Source organism: Tamandua tetradactyla, chromosome 2, assembly GCF_023851605.1.
Source record: "Tamandua tetradactyla isolate mTamTet1 chromosome 2, mTamTet1.pri, whole genome shotgun sequence".
Classification (NCBI taxonomy): Eukaryota; Metazoa; Chordata; class Mammalia; order Pilosa; family Myrmecophagidae; genus Tamandua; species Tamandua tetradactyla.
This window is the reverse complement of record NC_135328.1, coordinates 161,983,206-162,000,766: the sequence shown is the minus strand read 5'-3', so window position 1 is coordinate 162,000,766 and position 17,561 is coordinate 161,983,206. Positions and strand designations below refer to the sequence as shown.

The following is a 17,561-nucleotide window of genomic DNA, read 5'->3' as shown; positions in this document are numbered from 1 at the left end:
TTCCTGCAGCTGCTGTAATGAAAGTCCATAAATTAGGTGGCTCACAGTTGTGGAGGTCAGAAGTCTGAAGTCAAGGTGTTGACAGGATCAGTTCCTTTTGGAGGCTTTGAGAGGGAATCGTCCCATGCCTCCCTTCCAGTGTCTGGTGGCTGCCAACAATCCTTCATGGTCCTTGGCTTGTAGACTTACTCTAATCTCTGCTGGCTTCTTCACATCCCCTTCTCTTCTCTTCTCTTCTCTTCTCTTCTCTTCTCAGGACACTAGTGTTTGGATGTTGGGCCCACTTTAGTCAAGGATTATCTCATTTCAAGATCACTAACTTAATTACACCAGCAAGTACCCTTTTTCCAACTAAGGTCGTTCACTGATCCTATGAGGGCATAGCTTTTGGGAGGCTACCATTCTACCCACCACAGGGGCAAGAATAAAATTAAATAAACTAACAATTATATAATTGTACATCGTGGTGAGTGGTGAAAAAGGAAAAGAAACTTGCAAAGTTGTGGAATGGAGATACCACAGCTGTTGAATACTTAACTTCTATGAACCTCAGGTTTTTATCTGGAAAAATGAGGATAATAATGCCTAGTTCAGGAGGTTGGATGTAAGGATTCAATTACTTGAGGGGTAAATATGTAAGTGTTGATTGACTACATGATGAAAACATCCCTGACAAATAGTTATGTAGAGGATTTCTTCCTCTGCTGATCTCAATCCCTTTTTGCTGAGTCCCAGCTCATTCTAGGATTTCTGTCCCATGTTACCAGGGAGGTTTACACCCCCAGGAATCATGTCCCATGCAGAGGGGGGAGGGCAGTGAATTTGCTTGCTGTATTGGTTCCTCCTCATTCATTCATTCAATATGTTTTGAACTCTGTGCTAGGTTTTATTTAGGTAGTACCAGGACACTACATGGTACCAAACAGACAAAAATTTGTTTCCCTCATTGAGATTACATTTTCGTTATTGTAATATTCTTTTTTTCCCTTTTGTGTTTATCTAGCCCTTCTTTATCAGCTATCTCTTTTTTATCCATGAAACAGTGTTGTAAAGTAAACAGAGCAAGTATTGTGAAAAATCTCTATTTTACAGAGGAAGAAACTGAGGCCCAGGGAAGGTTTTCTCACCTGCTATAACCACATCGTTGATTCCTCCATAAGAGAAATGGTCCCATGTCCTTGCTGTCAGAGGACATAAAGGAAGCTAGATTAAAAGGTTGAGCCCAAGTCTATTTTTCTATACCTATTGAACAAGGCAGCAGTATTTTTATGATGATTAGCTTTTTTACTTTGTGGTCTGGGTAGAAAAAGAATTATTTTTCTCCTCTTTGATTTTTCATATAGCATTGGTCATCAGTTAGAAACAAGAAATATGAGACTGCTAAAATGTGGGCTAGACAAGTTTTGTTGTGAAATATTATATAGGCAAAATCTTCTAGAAAAGCCTCCACTGCACTTAAAAAAAGTCTACATGAGTCACAGAGACTCAAGTTAAAGATGATTTTAGAATTTATCAATTCCGGTGTAAGAATGTTGAAGCTTACTTTGATTTGGGGGTTTGTTATACATGAAACTTATCCCTGCAAAGGATAAAGGATAGGCTAAGTCTACATAAAACTAGGCCTAAGAGTCACCCCAGGGAAACCTCTTTTGTTGCTCAGATGTGGCTTCTCTCTCTCAACCAACACAGCAAGCAAATTCATTGCCCTCCCCCTCTCTGCATGTTTCATGACTCCCAGGGGTGTGGACCTTCCTGGCAACATGGGACAGAAACCCTAGAATGAGCTGGGACTCAGCATCAAGGGATTGAGAAAAACTTCTTGAACAAAAGTGGGAAGAGAGAAATGGGACAAAATAAAGTGTCAGTGGCTGAAAGATTTTAAACAGAGTTGAGATGTTATCCTGGAGGTTATTCTTAAGCATTATATAGATAACCCCTTTTTCATCTAAGGTGTATTAGAGAGGCTAGAGGGAAGCGCCTGAAAATGTAGAGCTGTGTTCCAGTAGCCATGTTTCTTGAAGAGGATTGTATAATGATATAGCTTTTGCGGTGTGACTGTGTGACTGTGAAAACCTTGTGTCTGATGCTCCTTTTATCTACGGTATGGAGAGATGAATAAAAAATATGTATCAAAAATAATAAATAATATGGGGACATTTAACAAATGTTAAAACAAATTGAGTAGATTGAAGTACTAATGATCAATGAAAGGTAGTAGTAAGGGGTATAGAAAAAGGGGTATTGTGTTCCCCAAAATAGGGGGAACAAAGGTTAAAATATTTTGGGTAGATGGAAATGCTAGTGGTCAATGAGAGGGAAAGGTAAGGTGTATGGTATGTATGACTTTTTTTTTCCTTTTTATTTCTTTTTCTGGAGTGATGCAAATGTTCTAAAAAAAATGGTATAGTGATGAATATACTACTATGTGATGGTAGTTGTGAGCCATTGATTGTACACCATGTATGGAATGTTTGTATGTGAAGAATGTTCATGTTTGTATATTGTTCTGGGTTGTCAATTAAAAAAAAATTAAGAAAAATAAAGAACACTGATGCTCAGAGAGGTAATTGGCTTATTCAAGGTCCATAGTTTAAAAGGAAAATATTAGCATTATTGCCTTAACTTTCCTCTGTGTATTATTTAATGCTTATATAGTGAATGCATAATACCTGTGCCCCCCCCCCCCCGCCCCCAACACTGCTCCAGCTCTGGGGGTAATTTCATGCCAATACAGGGGAATAGGAATGTAAGGGGAGTGGACAGGGTGTTCTCCCTTTTGTTTTCTCCATATTTCTGGGTTCACAAAAGATCCTTCAAAACGCAAGTTATCATTCATGGCCCTGCACTTGTAAGCAAAATACTCTGGATTCAGACATACTTGGGTTTCGATCCCAGCTCTGTCACGTGCTAGCTGTGGAACCCTGGGCGAATGATGTAATATCTCACACTTCAGTTTCCCATCCATTAAGTAGATCTGGTAACAGTATTTACCCTTGCATATTTTTATGAAGACTACATGTGATAATTCATGTAAAGCACTCAGCACAGTGCCCCACATGATACGTTTCCAGTGAATGATATCAATTGTTATTATTAGGGTGAAATTCCAGTATCAAGGGATGCTGAGATGGGGGGGGGGTGGGAAGGTCAAACCAGGAAATAGCACAGACGAAGCTTGCTGAATCTGATCATGTCATTTCCCTCCTTAAGGCTCTTCAGTGCTCCAAGGATAAAATCTCAGCTTCTGATCTGAGTCTTTTTCAAAGTCTTTCTTCATCTTACTGCTTATTGCTCAACCCTCTGCAAATCTCACTCTACATCCTAGCCACACCAAACTCCAACTAAGTCCTTTGTGATGCCTTGGCTTTCCACATGCTGTCCTGAAAAACACTGCTTCCTTAGGGATCTCTTCACCACCCCTCTAGTAGGAAGTCAGACACCTGGGTGCTAGGTGGCCTCCTGTGGCTTCGTTAAAGCAATAAATGCCACCATCTGTATCTTTATCTGTGGCCCTGATAGACTGAACTCTCTTCATGACCCTGACCCCATGTCCCCAATAATTAGCATAGAAACTGGAACAGAGAAGGAGCGCAGTGTGTTTATAGAGTGAATGAATGAATGTCTACATGAGTGTCAGTCATTCTTAGCTACTTACCCAAATCTTGGGTTGAAAACATTCATCAAGGGTTCAAAGGGTGTTGGGAAACAGAAATTGTTTCTCTGCTCCCTCCCAGATGGAGAGTTTGACTTTCACCCGTGGCCTCTCTCAGAGCCTGCTGCCATCATAAACATGGGTGTAGATCCCAAGGATATTAAGGGAAGCTGGAGCCTGCCAGGGGAGGGAGAACTTTCTGGCATCTTCTTCTCCCAATGGAGTTCAGAAGCGATTCTCAGTGGTGCCAAGGTCAGCACAGGAACGTAATGCCCTTTTTTACCAAGTGTTTGTAATGCTAGACCAGGGAGTTTTCCCATATTGTCCAAGAAGTATCCCCTTTAACTTATGATTCTTCCTTGGGTCCCTATGGTATAATTAAAATAATTAAAGCTGTGGGAGTCAGAAAGACTGGATTGGAATCTCAGTTCTGCCACTTGCTGGCTGTGTGGCTGGGACCCCTCTGAGCCTCAGTTCCCCCTCTGTAGAGTACTCCCATTGTGATGGAACAGATTCCACAGGATGGTAGCTGCACCACCTAGCCTTATGTCTGGTACCTCACACTCACCCAATAAGTGTGTATTCTCTTTTTTCTCTATCACTAAAACTCACTCTGAATGTGCTTCCAACAGTTATCGTCGACTAGCCATGTTTGGATCTGGAAGGTGTTTCCTAAAATCAGTCACCAATAACAGTATCGACAGTGCTCACATTATGGAGTAATTACTATGGAGTACACACTGTTCTAAGTGCTTTATATATATATTATTCTTTATGGGACTATTGTTATCCAGTGTTGTTATTCCTGATTTTCAGATGAAGAGACGAGAGACATGGAAACGTTACATTTCTGGCTCAAAGTTACATGGCTGGTAAGTGCAGAGCCAAGGATAAAACTCAGGCAGTCTGGAACATTTAATACAAATCATAACTGTGAACTGTGATTCTTTGAGGGCCAATTCAGTGCGAATTGGCCATTTTTTTATGGCCAATTTTATAAGCCGTTTTTAATACTATGTATTCTTCACAACGAGAGGTGTATAGTGTATTACGTTCTCCAATTTACAAATGAGGAAACTGTTTCATACGTTCACTCATTTAATCTTTTCAAAATCCTTTGAGATTGGTTTTATTATGATGATCCCCAAACATATGAAGAAACTGAAGCTCAGAGAGGCTAAGAAACTTGAGATTACACCACTGGAGCGCAAACCCGGATCTTTCTGACTCAAAAGTCTGGACTTTGAATCATTGTGCTGTAGTTCCTTTCAAAATAACCTGTAATGTAGGCAGATATCAATCCCATTTTACAGTGGGGAAACTGAGGTAATTGGAGAGGAAATGCCTAACCTAATTTCCTCCCAGCTTCACTGTGCTCTGTGGGAATCATAACTCTTAATAATTGGACACATGGGCTTTGGAGCTGGCTTTCACTTAGCACAGTGATGGGATCTGGTGAGCTCTCAATAAATCATAGCTGGTGACATTATCAGTGTGGAAGTTGGGCAGCCCACAATGTTGGGCATAGGCCTAGTACCTGCATCCTTGACTGTCTGGGTGTTGATTTTTGTGCAGGCTTGTGGTTGGATAACAGGACTTTCCTTATCATCTCCATGCAATGCCCATTGATGGTGTACCCCCCTCGGAAAGACCACCTGAGTCTTTGCAGAAAAAAATCCCTTTGTGGGAGGCCGGTCTGAATGGCTGTGCCCTGCAGGAGTCCCTTGGAGCAGAGAAAAACCAGACCCTGACTCACACTGAGCTGTCCCCCCATCCGGTTGAGGCTGGCCAGGAGCCGCCCACTTCTCCCAGCACCCGCCGCTGTCGCTGCTGCCTTCTTGGCACTAATTTCCAGCTGCAGCCTTTGGAGTCCAGGCTGCAGAATTACTCACTGATTCTTCCTTTGGCATCTGCCAGAATCCAGGAAGAGGGCTTTGTATTCTCTCTTTCTCACTCGGCTTTTTTCCTGCCTCCTTTATTGGTTGAGTCGCTGAAGCCAAAGCTGAATTTCTCTCCCATTTCCCCCCTGCGAACCAGTATCCGGCAAAAATCGTCTCTGCATTTAAGAGGCTAGGGACATGTCAGACACAAGTTCTGGCTCTTTGTCTCTGGAGGAAGAGTTAGTCACTTGGTTACTGCTGGGCTGAAATTGATCTGAGATGACACGGGAGGAAGTGTGCTTCTTATGAGTTAGAACATCGTCTTACAGAAAATTGCCTTTTTATTGTACTGAGAAAGTTAATGGCAAACCGATTTCCTTTTCTGATTCTGACTCTGGTCCTCTATGCTGCCTTTACCAGTCAATACCTTTCCATCAAATGCTGATCCCTCCAGCACATGGAAGTCATGGGGGATTCAGGGACTGCATGAGACCAAAATGTGGAGTGAAAGAAAAGGAAAATTAGATGTTTTACATACATCATCTCACTTTATCCTCACACGTACCTTACTGTCATTATCCCCATTTTTCAAGGATAAAAAATGTGAAACTCAGAGTGGTGAATACCTGCCTAAGGTTATATAGTTAGTAACCGGTAGAGACAACATATGGTCCCAACTCTGTCCATGCCTCCAACTCACAGTTGGGGAAGGGACTCTTTGGTCTCTTCCTCTCTCTAGCTGCTCTTGCCCTTTCTTTTCCATTTGTCACCCTCCCTCGCCCCTAGGAGCCAGAGATTTTTCAAAGGATTAAACGATATAACATACCACCTTACACACAATAGGTACTCAATAAATAGATAACCATTGACTTCCAATTGCTGTGTTGTCTTCTAAGAGTGCTTGAATTTTCAAAAAGGACTCCTGGAGAAGGTAAAGTTTAATGCCAAGGACTAAATGATGAAATTCCTAGCATAGGAGATCTCTGGTGGGAAGTTTTTCTCCTTCCCTCCTGTCCCCTCCCCTTCATTCTGTCCCTCCCTCCTTCCCTTCCCCTCATGCTCTTCTCTCTTTTAAAACAAACTCTGGCACTATCCTAAATGTTTTATAAAATTTACTATTTTAACCCTCCTCATCACTGTATGAGCAATAGACCCTATTATTGTCAGCATCATCCCATTTTACAAGTAAGTGAATGAAGCAAAGAGGCTTAGTAACCTTCCCAGGGACACACAGTTTATAACCAGCAGAGCAGGATTAGAATCAGACACCAGGCTCTAACCGTTGCCAGTGCACTGTTCTGCCTAGCGAGGCAGGGATGGCTTCCTGGAGCCACTTCCATCCCTTACATCCACCTGGCACTTTAGTTTCCAAGATGTGATTACATGTCTCAGTCTGTTTGCGCTTCACCATTATTCTTGAAGTGGGGACTATTCCTGCCTTCAGCAGAGGAAACCCAAGTTCAGAAAATTTGAATAACTTGCTCAATTTCATGCATTTGGTAAGTTAGCAAGTTTGGGAGCCAAACTGACTGGTGGTCCATTTATTTCTATGATCAGAGAAATGACAAAGCTTTGAGCAAGCAAAAAAAATTGTTCAGAATACTCATTTTTTTCTTGACAGTTGGACAAGGGAAGTGTGTGTGTGTGTGCGCGTGCGTGTGTGTGTGTGCGCGCGCGTGTGTGCGTGTGTGTGTGTGTGTGTATAATAGTCATGAAATTATTCTTCAGAACTTGAGGTTTTAATAAAATGTGAAAAACATTTTTACTAGCACCCTCCTTTCCCCCTGGTTTTAGGCTCTGCATAATTTAAGGAAATGTAATCCATATGTTTGATTATTCATACTTCCATCATCAAAAAATATTGTTGATTCTTTGAGGAGTATTTGATGTTCTTGAAGTGAATTTTTATTTTTTTGAGGGCAAGAAAAGGAGAGGGGTTTAAAAAAAGAATCCTCCCTATTCCTACTATTTTATTTCCCTTAAAAACAATTTAATGACATTTGACTGGAAGATGAACAAGTGGTCACTAGAATATTCCTCTTTTTCCTATAGATTTTTAATATAGCTAGTAGCTCAGAAATGCAGCTCACAGCCTCAGGGCTCCGATGAGGAGGGGAGAGGAATTAATATTTATGGCACTCCTGCCACATGCAGTCACTTTACCTGCATCATCTTATGTGGTTTCTGCCACCCCCTGGGATGAGGTGTCATTGACTCCATTCTTGGCCACACTTCTAAATATTTAATGGATAAGTGAATGATTCAAAGAACCATGGTTACTTGCAAAATATGGAGTTTTGAAGGCACAGTAGAAGCAATGTGCTAAGCATGTAGAAGAGAATCAATGCATTGCAGTTGATAGAATCAAACTTTTTGAAGTTGATAATTAAGCCTGATCTTAGGATATCAATGTGTGCATTCTAGAGTTGAGAGATCAGATGGCCAAGATGGAGGAAAGGACAAGTTATGCACAAAGAAGTGAGAGAGTGTGGGAAGAAGGGGAAAATAAGGCTGGAAAGGGAGGTGGTGATCAGAGTAGAGGGCTTTAAATGCCAGACCAAATGTGAACTTGATGGTGTAGGAATGAGGTGCCATGGAAGGTCTCCAAATAGGAAGATGCCATGATCAGAGCCTTTTGCTTTAGGCTGCATCTACTATAGTTCAGGCCAAACGCTAATTCTCTTTGCATATCTCATCTCATTTAATCTTCCCAGTATAAGCATACCTTATTTTATTGTGCTTCACTTTATTTTGCTTTGCAGATATTACACTTTTCACAGATTGAAGGTTTGTGATAGCTTTGCTTTGAGCAAGTCTATTGGTGCCATTTTTCCAACAGCATTTTTAAATTTTGAGTCTCTATGTCACATTTTGGTAATTCTCAGAATATTTTAAACTTTTTCATGATCGTTATTATTATATCTGTTATGGTGATCTTCAATCATTGATCTTTGAAATTATTACTGCACTTGTTTTGGGGTGTCATGAACCAGGCCCATATATGATTGCGAATTTAATTTATAATTTTTGTGTGTTGTGACTGCTCCACCAACAAGACTTTCCTCATCTGTCTCCCTCTCCTGGGGCCTCCGTATTCCTCAAGACACAGCAATCTTGAAATCAGGCCTCTAAGTATTGAAGTGAAAGGAAGAGTCATCAATATCTCCCTTGAAATCAAAAGCTAGAAATGATTAAGCTTAGTGAGGAAAGCATGTTGAAAGTCGAGATAAGCTGAAAGCTAGGCCTCTTGTGTCAAATAGTTAAATTGTGAATTCAGAGGAAAAGCTCTTGAAGGAAATTAAAGTGCTACTACAGTGAACACATGAACGATATCAAAGCAAAACAGCCTTATTGATGAAATGGAGAAAGTTGTAGGGGTCTGGATAGAAGATCAAACCAGCCACAAACATTCCTTTAAGTCAAAGTCTAATACAGAGCAAGGCCCTAACTCTCTTCAATTCTGTGAAGGTTGAAAAACTGAGGAAGCCGTAGAAGAAAAGTTGGAAGTTAGCAGAGGATGGTTCATGAGATTTAAAGAAGGAAGCCATCTACATAACCTAAAAGTACGAGGTGAAGCAGCAAGTGCTGATGTAGAAGCTGCTGCAAGTGATCTAGAAAATAACTTTGACAAATGTGACTAAAGTAAACAACAGATTTCAATTTAGATGCAACAGCTTTCTATCAGAAGCTGTTGCCATCTAGGATTTTGATAGCTAGAGAGGAGAAGTCAATGCTTGACTTCAAAGTTTCAAAGGCTAGGCTGGCTCCTTGTTAGGAGCTAATGCAACTGGTGATTTCAAATCGAAGCCAATGCTCATTTACCATCCCCCAAATGCTATAGTCCGTAAGAATTATTCTAAATCTACTCTGCTTATACTCTATAAATGGAATAACAAAAGCCTGGACAGCAGCACATCTGTTTATAACATGGTTTGCTGACTATTTTAAACCAACTGTTAGGACCTACCACTCAGAAAAAAATATCCCTTTCAAAATATCGCTGGTCACCGACAACAGATCTGGTCACCCAAGAGCTCTCATGGTGATGTGCAATGAGATGAATGTTGTTTTCAAACACGCTATACCACATCCATTCTGCAGCCCATAGATCAAGGAGTAATTTCTACTTCCAAGTCATTTTATTTAAGAAATACATTTTGTAAGGCTAAATCTGCCATAGATAGTGATTCCTCTGATGGACCTAGGTAAAGTGAATTAGAAACCTCCTGGAAAGGATGTACCATTCTAGATGCCATCAAGAACATTCGCGATTCATGGGAGGAGATTAAAGTATCAATAGTAACAGGAGTTTGGAAATTGATTCCAACCCTCTTGGATGACCTTGAGGGGTTCAAGACTTCTGTTTGATGAAGTAGCTGCAGAGGTAGTGGAAATTGCAGGAGAACTAGGATTAGAAGTGGAGCATGAAGATGTGACTGAGTTGTTGCAGTGTCAGAACACTTGAACTAATGAGGAGTGGCATCTTACGCATGAGTAAAGGAAGTGATTTCTTGAGAAGGAACCTAATCCTGTTGAGATGCCATGAACATTGTTGAAATAACAACAAAAGATTTAGAATATCACATAAACTTAGTGATAAAGAAGTGGCAATGTTTGAGAGGAATGATTCAATTTTGAAAGAAGTTCTACTATGATTAAAATGCTACCAAAAAGCATTGCATGCTACAGAGAAATCTCTTCCGAAAGGTAGTATATCAATCAGTATGGCAAATTTCATTGTTGTCTTATTTTAAGAAGTTGCCACAGCCAACCTAACTTTCAGCAATGACACTCTCATCAGTTAGCAGCCATCATCATTGAGGCAAGCCCCTCCACCAGCAAAAAGATTATAACTTGCTGAAGGCTCAGACGATGATTAGCACTTTTTTGCAATACTGTATTTTTAAAACTAAGGAATGTATATTATTTTTTAGATATAATGCTATTGCATACTTTATAGACTACATTATAGTATAAGCATAATTTTTACATGCACTGGGAAACCGAAATATTTGTATGACTTGCTTTATGGTGATATTTGCTTTATTGTGATGGTCTGTAACTAAACCCTTCATATCTCTAAGGTATGCCTATAATCCCATTAGGTCCAAATGACCATTCCCATTTTATAGTTGACACTATGGGCACTCAGAGAGTTGCATTTTTTCAAGTTTATCAACTGTTGAAAGTCTAAGGTTCCAATTTCCACCTTCCCTGTATTCACTACCGCATAAACATTTCCACAAATCCAGGGAGAAAGGAATGATGTTACCGTACAAAGCTCAACTTCCAGAGTGCAAGGAAGAGAATTCCCAGACTATTAATCCCTTCTCAACTTTTGAGGCCATTTCCAGGGGAGAGAGTTTCTAATGCAGAGGGAAGAGGGCAAAGGTGGCTTAGTGGGAGGTAGATGGTATATAGTGGGAGAGAGAGCCCGGTGGAGGAGGGTAGGAGGGACTGGGAAGTGAGACAGCAAATTGTTTCTGGCTGGAATTTTCCAGACAGAGCCTCAGTCAGAGAACAAATACCCTTCTGAATTTTCACTTTAATTGTTATTGACCTTTAGTGGGATGAGCAAAATTACTCTCCTTTATCCTGCCCCCCACCCCCTTTTACAAAATAGTTTTCCCTAACTTTTCAAAAATGAAGTTTGACAACCCCAGCCCTGATGGCAGAGTGTAGGGAAACAATGCCTCTCCTTATGGCCCCAAATGGAGCATTTGCAATTAATCCATTGATCGCAGTAGAAAACCCTATTGTATCAGGGCCCGCCAGGAGAAAGCTGCATCCTGCCCATCTCCTGCCCTGCACAGAATGTTCATTGAAGTCAGCCCCTAAATTGATGGCAGGATATGGCCCTAAAAGCCTCCAAATTAAAGGGCCCAGAAAATAATATTGACTGGATGGCGGAAGCTGGGGTGGGGGCTGGGGAGGTGGGCGAGAATAGGGGAAGGGGATGGGTTTCCTCCGGAATCCAGCAGTAGGAGTGGAGTGTCAGGGTCTGCCTGTGTTCAGAGCTTTACAAAGTGTAAAGAGTTGCTAGTTGCCCTGGACTCTCAGACCTCCTTCATTTGTTCTACAACTCCAGGGCTTTAGATATCTAGCTTGCTGACTGGCCTTTTGTTGATATTGCTGCTGCACTAACAATATTTTACTTCTCACAACATCTCTGTGTTGCCGGAGACAGAGCTAATGATGACTACCTTTCTTTTGAGTGAGTCCCACTTGCCAGGTGCTTTACACATCCTTCTTCATTTAACCAGAACAGCTCCACAGGTGAGCATAGCAGGGGTAAAGTATAATCTGGCCAATCAAGCAGCAACCCAGGACATGGTAACCTGGTTCACCAGTTTTCAAGGAGTATTAAGCATCTTTGGAAATGCAAGATGTGTGTTTTCCAAAGCTGCTTGGAGACAGAATGTTATATGTGCCTGGAGGAAGAAGTGATTAAGCTGCCTGGACAGCGGATTGGTTCTGCAAATGCTTAAACTCTCTCCTATGGAGGGTAGGTTGAAATGATTGCAGAGTTGTTTTTGCTTTGCTGAGTGGAGTATGTAGTGGTGGTGGTGGTGGGGTGGGGGGTGCTGCCCTCCTGGGCCACCATGCATACTGTGAGGTTGTCTACCCCATGACTCCAGGGAGCACTGTGACATATGCTCTCATAAGACAACCCTATATAGCCACCTACAGTGGTTCCACTTTTCAGCTCCTCCCTTATCCAATACACTCTCTCTTCTAGATAGAACACCAAGCCTTCCAGAAGCATCTATGGTATCAGTCCGGTGTTGGAAGTGAGTATTATTCTCATTTTATAGATGGGATCCAAGAGGTAGAATAACATGCTTGAGGATATACAACTATTAAGTGGTTGATTCTGGACCAAAAAGAATGTAAGCTCAAGGAAGGGCAGGGTCTTTTTTTTTTGTCATATGCAGGAATAAACCTCAAATATCTATAGATCCACCTACTGCCTGTATCTACTATGATACCTGGTACATAGATGGTGCTTAGTAAATATTTGTTGCTTGAATGCTTTTTGCTCTTTTCTAAGATATATGGGACACTTATTTTCTCTGCCTTTTTTCCCTATACTGCTATTTGTCTGGTCTTTGTGTTGCTCAATAATCCTTCTATAAAGCTCCTCTGATAAATTCCCCACAAATTTCAGTTTTAGGAAGTAAGTGGGTTTCTTCAGACAGGTAAAAGTTATGCTTCCTGTCATCAGAATTTTATGTGAGTTCCAGGAAGCTCAAAATTAAATTTGGTACACAATTTCATATTATTCTTGGGTTAGATTCAGAGTACAATATGTTTTCATTGCATTATATATTTTGGGTTCTTTTCTTTCTCTACGCGGTTCTATTTTGCAGGTATCATTTTTAGAGGCAGAGAAGATATAGTCTACTAATAATCGTATTTGTGATATCACTAGGGCCTTATTTTGTTCAAATCCTCCTATTTGCCCAAGGCCACAAGGCAAAGCAAACCCAGGCCTGGGCTTTTGCTATAAACTTCATAGTTCATCTATATCAAAAGGCAGGGTGTGGGGGGCGGGTGATATTGCCCCTTAGTGGATATTTGGCAATATCCAAGACATTTTTGGTTGTCACTGGCATCTGGTGGGTAGATGCTGTTAAACATCCTACAATGTATGGGACAGCCCCCACCACAAAGAGTTATCCAGCCCAAATGTCTATTGTGCAAGGATTGAGAAACCTAGATCTGCATGCATCAATTCTAAGCCCGATAAGCATCTAATAGAAATAACTTGAGTTTCAGTCCGGTTACCCTTTCTTCTCTTCCTTTAGTTTACAGTGATGATGGAAAGCCTTCAGCAATGCTTCCTATATATTTTCTTTTGGGTAGGCCACCCCTCTCCTGCCAGCTTCTATACTGCTCACCTACTAGAGGGACAGACAAATAAGACCCCATCTTATTCATCGTTTGATCTTTGATTTTCCCACATGTTCTAGAATGATGACTTCTCTATTTAATTTACAGGGCATTGTCCCATTTTGGCATTAGAGAAGGGGGATAATTTCAGAAATAAATGATTTTTTTTTTTTGGATAGTCACCTTTAATTACACAGTCCCATATAGGAAGTTAATAAAAATGTAGCTCCCCAGAGAGCTGTACTGATAACCTTTGTACAGAGCTTGGGTATTTTTGCTGTGTTAACATATCACTGCAAGGAAAGCCATTCTGCATATCAGCCTCAGCTTTCCTGTATTCTCTTAGTTGACTGTCAACAACAACATCAGCCTTATGGACCTGGGTCAATTTTATTGCCAAAAACCTAGATTCTGTTCTGTCCTGGCCCCCTTGTGATCACTAAGCTCAGCCTTTGCATTCTCACATCAAGTCTAAATTTCCAGATATCTGCTTCAGTTCCCCTATTTGATACCTCAGAACTTCCTGGGATGGAGCTCAGGTTTTAACTCTAGCCTTGTAAGTTGGAATCCTGCTGTCAAGTCTACTTTCTCTCTTTTTGTTTGGTGGGCAGGGGGAGGTGTTGGGTCCAGCTTTTCCTATTCACCTCCTACTGACTGGGGTCCTTCTGCCACTCATCATGAGTGTGATGATTTCCAGGTCCCCATGTAGTGACCACCCCACCTGCTTTTGAACATTGGCTGTGTCCCATGGGCTGGATCAAAGGTCCTTGGTACTGTTGCTGGGGGAGGTGAGCTCAGGCTCACTTAATCAGTTAGACACATTCATTCAATAACATTTTTTGGCAAACCTCCATGTGCCAAGCGCTTTGCTGGCTATTGGTAAGCTCCCATCACTAGCTCACCATCTTGATAAAGAGACCATAATGGAGGCATACAGTGGTCTGTTTCTAAATGCCATTCTGGAAATGAGCACAGAGGGCTGGCAGAGTACCCAGGAGGGGTCCCTGGGGGTCAGGGAAACCTTCCTGGAGGAAAGGTGGCTGAAGCCAGGTTATGAAGGACCTCTTCTGGCTCAACTACTCCTTCTAGTCAGACTAGTCACCCCCTACTCTCAGACTGATTTCCCTGCTCCCTATTCCCCCTGTCCCTAGCACCCATAAAATCTGTGTCGCTATTGTGTATCAATTTTCTTTTTCAAGAACAGAAGTAAAACACACATGAAAAAGAGGGTGGTAGACACATGGAATTGGTGGAAACTTTTGTAATTTGTATAGTTATATCTTGGTCTGTGAATAAGCTGTGGATCCCAACGGCTCAACTTGGGGTTAATTCTGCTTAATAGCCAATTGCTTCATACTGAAGCACTCTTTCTGTTAGAAATGACTGCCCCAGGATGGGTTGTGACACCTGTCAACCTGTCCAGCCCAAACCCAATAGAGGCTGCTGGAGATGCCAAAAACCCTGGACAGAGTACCTTTTGATGCCTCACAACCACTCTGAGAGGTAGATATTGTTGTCCCCATTGTATTGCTGAAGAAACTGAAATCAGATGGCTTGAGTCACTTGCTAATGAATGAAGGATCCAAGATTCAAAAGCAGGGCTTTTCAGACCAGATCCACTTTCTTTGTGACATCTCATTTTCTTAACACAGCTGAGCTTCCATGACCAGTGATCAAATTGCAGTCTCCATGCTATTTTCCCTCAGGCTTGCTCTCACGGAGTGGCTTTGGAGATGAAACAGAATCAGAACAGAGCTTATGTGTTTTGTTATGTCACACTTCTTTTTCCCAAGATTTCAAAGGCATGAACCCATTTATCTAGATACTCAAATTCTCAACAGGGGAGTTAGATAGAGGCTGGAGAGTGGAATGCAGTTTTGGAAAGGATGAAACACACTCTTGTAGTGTTTATATTCATTTCCGGAGACCTGGTTAGAAAAATATTTTTTTAAAAAAATCGGAAGGAAGAGTAACTATGCACTCACAAAATGTAGGCTCCTCGTTGTGGGAACCTTTGCCCCTGGATTCTATTCCCAGGAGTGGACGTGTGCAGACCCAATCAGCTATTAGCAGATGAAAGGGAATCTTTCAACATTTCCTTCTATTGTCTGTTCTTTCTCCCTGCTTTGTCACCATAACATTCTTTATTGGAATTCTGTTAGTCTAGAGGTTCCACTTCCCCCAGAAACAACTACAAAAGCAGAGCTGGCGAACCCAGCCAGGAAAGACCTGTGGCTTGCACCCAAGTGAGTAACTGTCATGTGTATTGGAAAATGGTGTGCTGCTTCTAGTAGAAGGATTTGGGGCTGAAAGAGGAAAGCATAAGCATGGAGTGAAGTGAAGGATGGTGTTTTCTATCTGGCTGTAGGAGGTGGTTTAGATGCTACCTTGAGGCACTGGGAGGGTCACCTATGACTTGGGGACCAAAGGACCTGGGCTCATATTCTGATTTCATTCTTTACTAGGTGCATGACCTTGACTGAGCAAGGCACTTAACATCTCTGAACAACACCAGGTTCATCAGTGAAAACAGGAATTGTGCCCATGTTTTGTGTGCTATTGTGAAAATTAAATAAGATAGGGAATGTGAAAATGCCTGGCACATGTTGGTATAAAATCTATATGTTTTTCTTTCCTTCTCCCTCTTGTCACAAACTTTTCACCTGCACAGTCTTCAACATGGAGCTTTTGAGACAAATGAGTAGAAGAAACCTGAATAGCCTAAACAGGAAGCTTCAAGCACTGGCAAATAAATTTAATGAGGACTTGCATATATATTTTTATGTATGTTTCAGAGCAGTAATTTGTAAGAGGAGAAAAGAACCCTTCATTGAGGCTCTCTGAGTACTAATGAGAATATGTTTTAGACACATAGATGTTTTCTGGGTAAAATAAACTTATTACATACTAAGCATCTATTCTATCCCAGATACTTTGTGAATATTATCTTGTTTGGTCCTTACACCCACCCTACATAGTTGGAATTCTCCAAATTTCCAAATAAAGAATTAAATCTCAGTGAGAGGGTCAATAGCGGAGTTAGGATTTTTAATTTTGCCTTTCCTACCTTAGTAGTAGAGTAGTTAACACACAGCAAACTGACAGAGAAGGAGCCAGCCACTCCTTCTATAGCCACTTCTACTATACCACTGAACTTCAAAAGCACTTGTGATCTCCAGCACTCATATTGGTACACTGCCTTGTGTCCTCTCACATTCAGGCAGGGAATGGTCATGTGCTGGGTACTGTTCGAAACTGGGAGATTCCAAGTTGTAGAAGAAAAGGTCTTTTCCAGTTACTCAAACTTTGTGAATTTGTGTTTTTAAATCTGTAAAATGGGAACACTAATACCTATTTGGAAACTTTGGGAGGAATACAAGAAAAATATCTGGAAAATACCACAAAGCATGTGTGGTACGTGGCAGGTACTCATAGTAGGGTCTTGGCACACTCAAACTGGGTACTTTGAGGAGAATAATCATTTAAAGAGTTAGACGAGGGGTTAGAGACAGCAATGAAGGCTAGTGCTGGATCCCAGGCTAGCAAACAGCAGGGAACTGTAACTACCTCCAGGCCTGAAGGTGAAACAGGAAGCAGCAGTCATGGAACCCAAAGAGGGTAGCCCCACAGACAGCCTTTCAGGAGTTGTGGACTTTGGTAGTGGAGTAGCTAACACACAGCAAACTGACAGAGGAATAAATACTCCACCCTCACTCTTTGACAGCCTGCTGATTCTTCTCATCGGCCAAACCCAAATGGCAGCCAGAGGGCCAGGGCGCCATTTGATGTCCTCTATAACGTCAGTCTCCCGGGGCACAAGGTGGCGGGGGACTTGTGGGGAGAGGGGATCTGGATGAGCAAATAGAGAACATCCAGCAGATTGTTTCATAAATGTCCAATCCAAATCTCCACTATGAAATTGCTTACAGCCAATAAGGGAAGATCAAAACTTTACCCAATGTCCACCACACAGGACGAAGTGGGTTGAGATTATTACAGTATGTTTGAGCTGGTTTAGATGTCACTTTACAGTTGTTACCCCTGCAGTGGTTCCGCAACATCTAACAAAGCCCAGACTCTATAAACAGAAATGTAAGATCTCTCCAATGGCGATGGCATCGTATGCCTCAGGTTCC

General features: G+C 41.6%; 2 long non-coding RNA genes across 42 annotated transcripts in view; one reads left to right on the top strand and one right to left on the bottom strand.

Annotated features, from left to right (window-relative positions):
• Nucleotides 1-228: 228 nt before the first annotated feature.
• LOC143674160 (uncharacterized) lies at nt 229-4,295 on the bottom strand. Its single transcript, XR_013170939.1, has 3 exons — nt 3,656-4,295; nt 1,128-1,181; nt 229-260 (listed from the first exon to the last, which is right to left on the bottom strand). It is a non-coding gene; the product is annotated as an uncharacterized LOC143674160 (long non-coding RNA).
• Nucleotides 3,372-17,561, top strand: part of LOC143674157 (uncharacterized) — a 68,428-nt gene continuing 54,238 nt past the window's right edge. For 21 of the 41 annotated variants that reach the window (XR_013170922.1, XR_013170927.1, XR_013170920.1 and 18 more), the window contains exon 1: nt 14,631-15,671. This is a non-coding gene — a long non-coding RNA (uncharacterized LOC143674157). Of the gene's footprint in view, nt 4,228-4,468; nt 4,525-12,115; nt 12,324-14,630; nt 15,672-17,561 lie in introns of those variants that run through there. The other 20 variants (XR_013170937.1, XR_013170911.1, XR_013170934.1 and 17 more) reach the window with 12 other exon arrangements.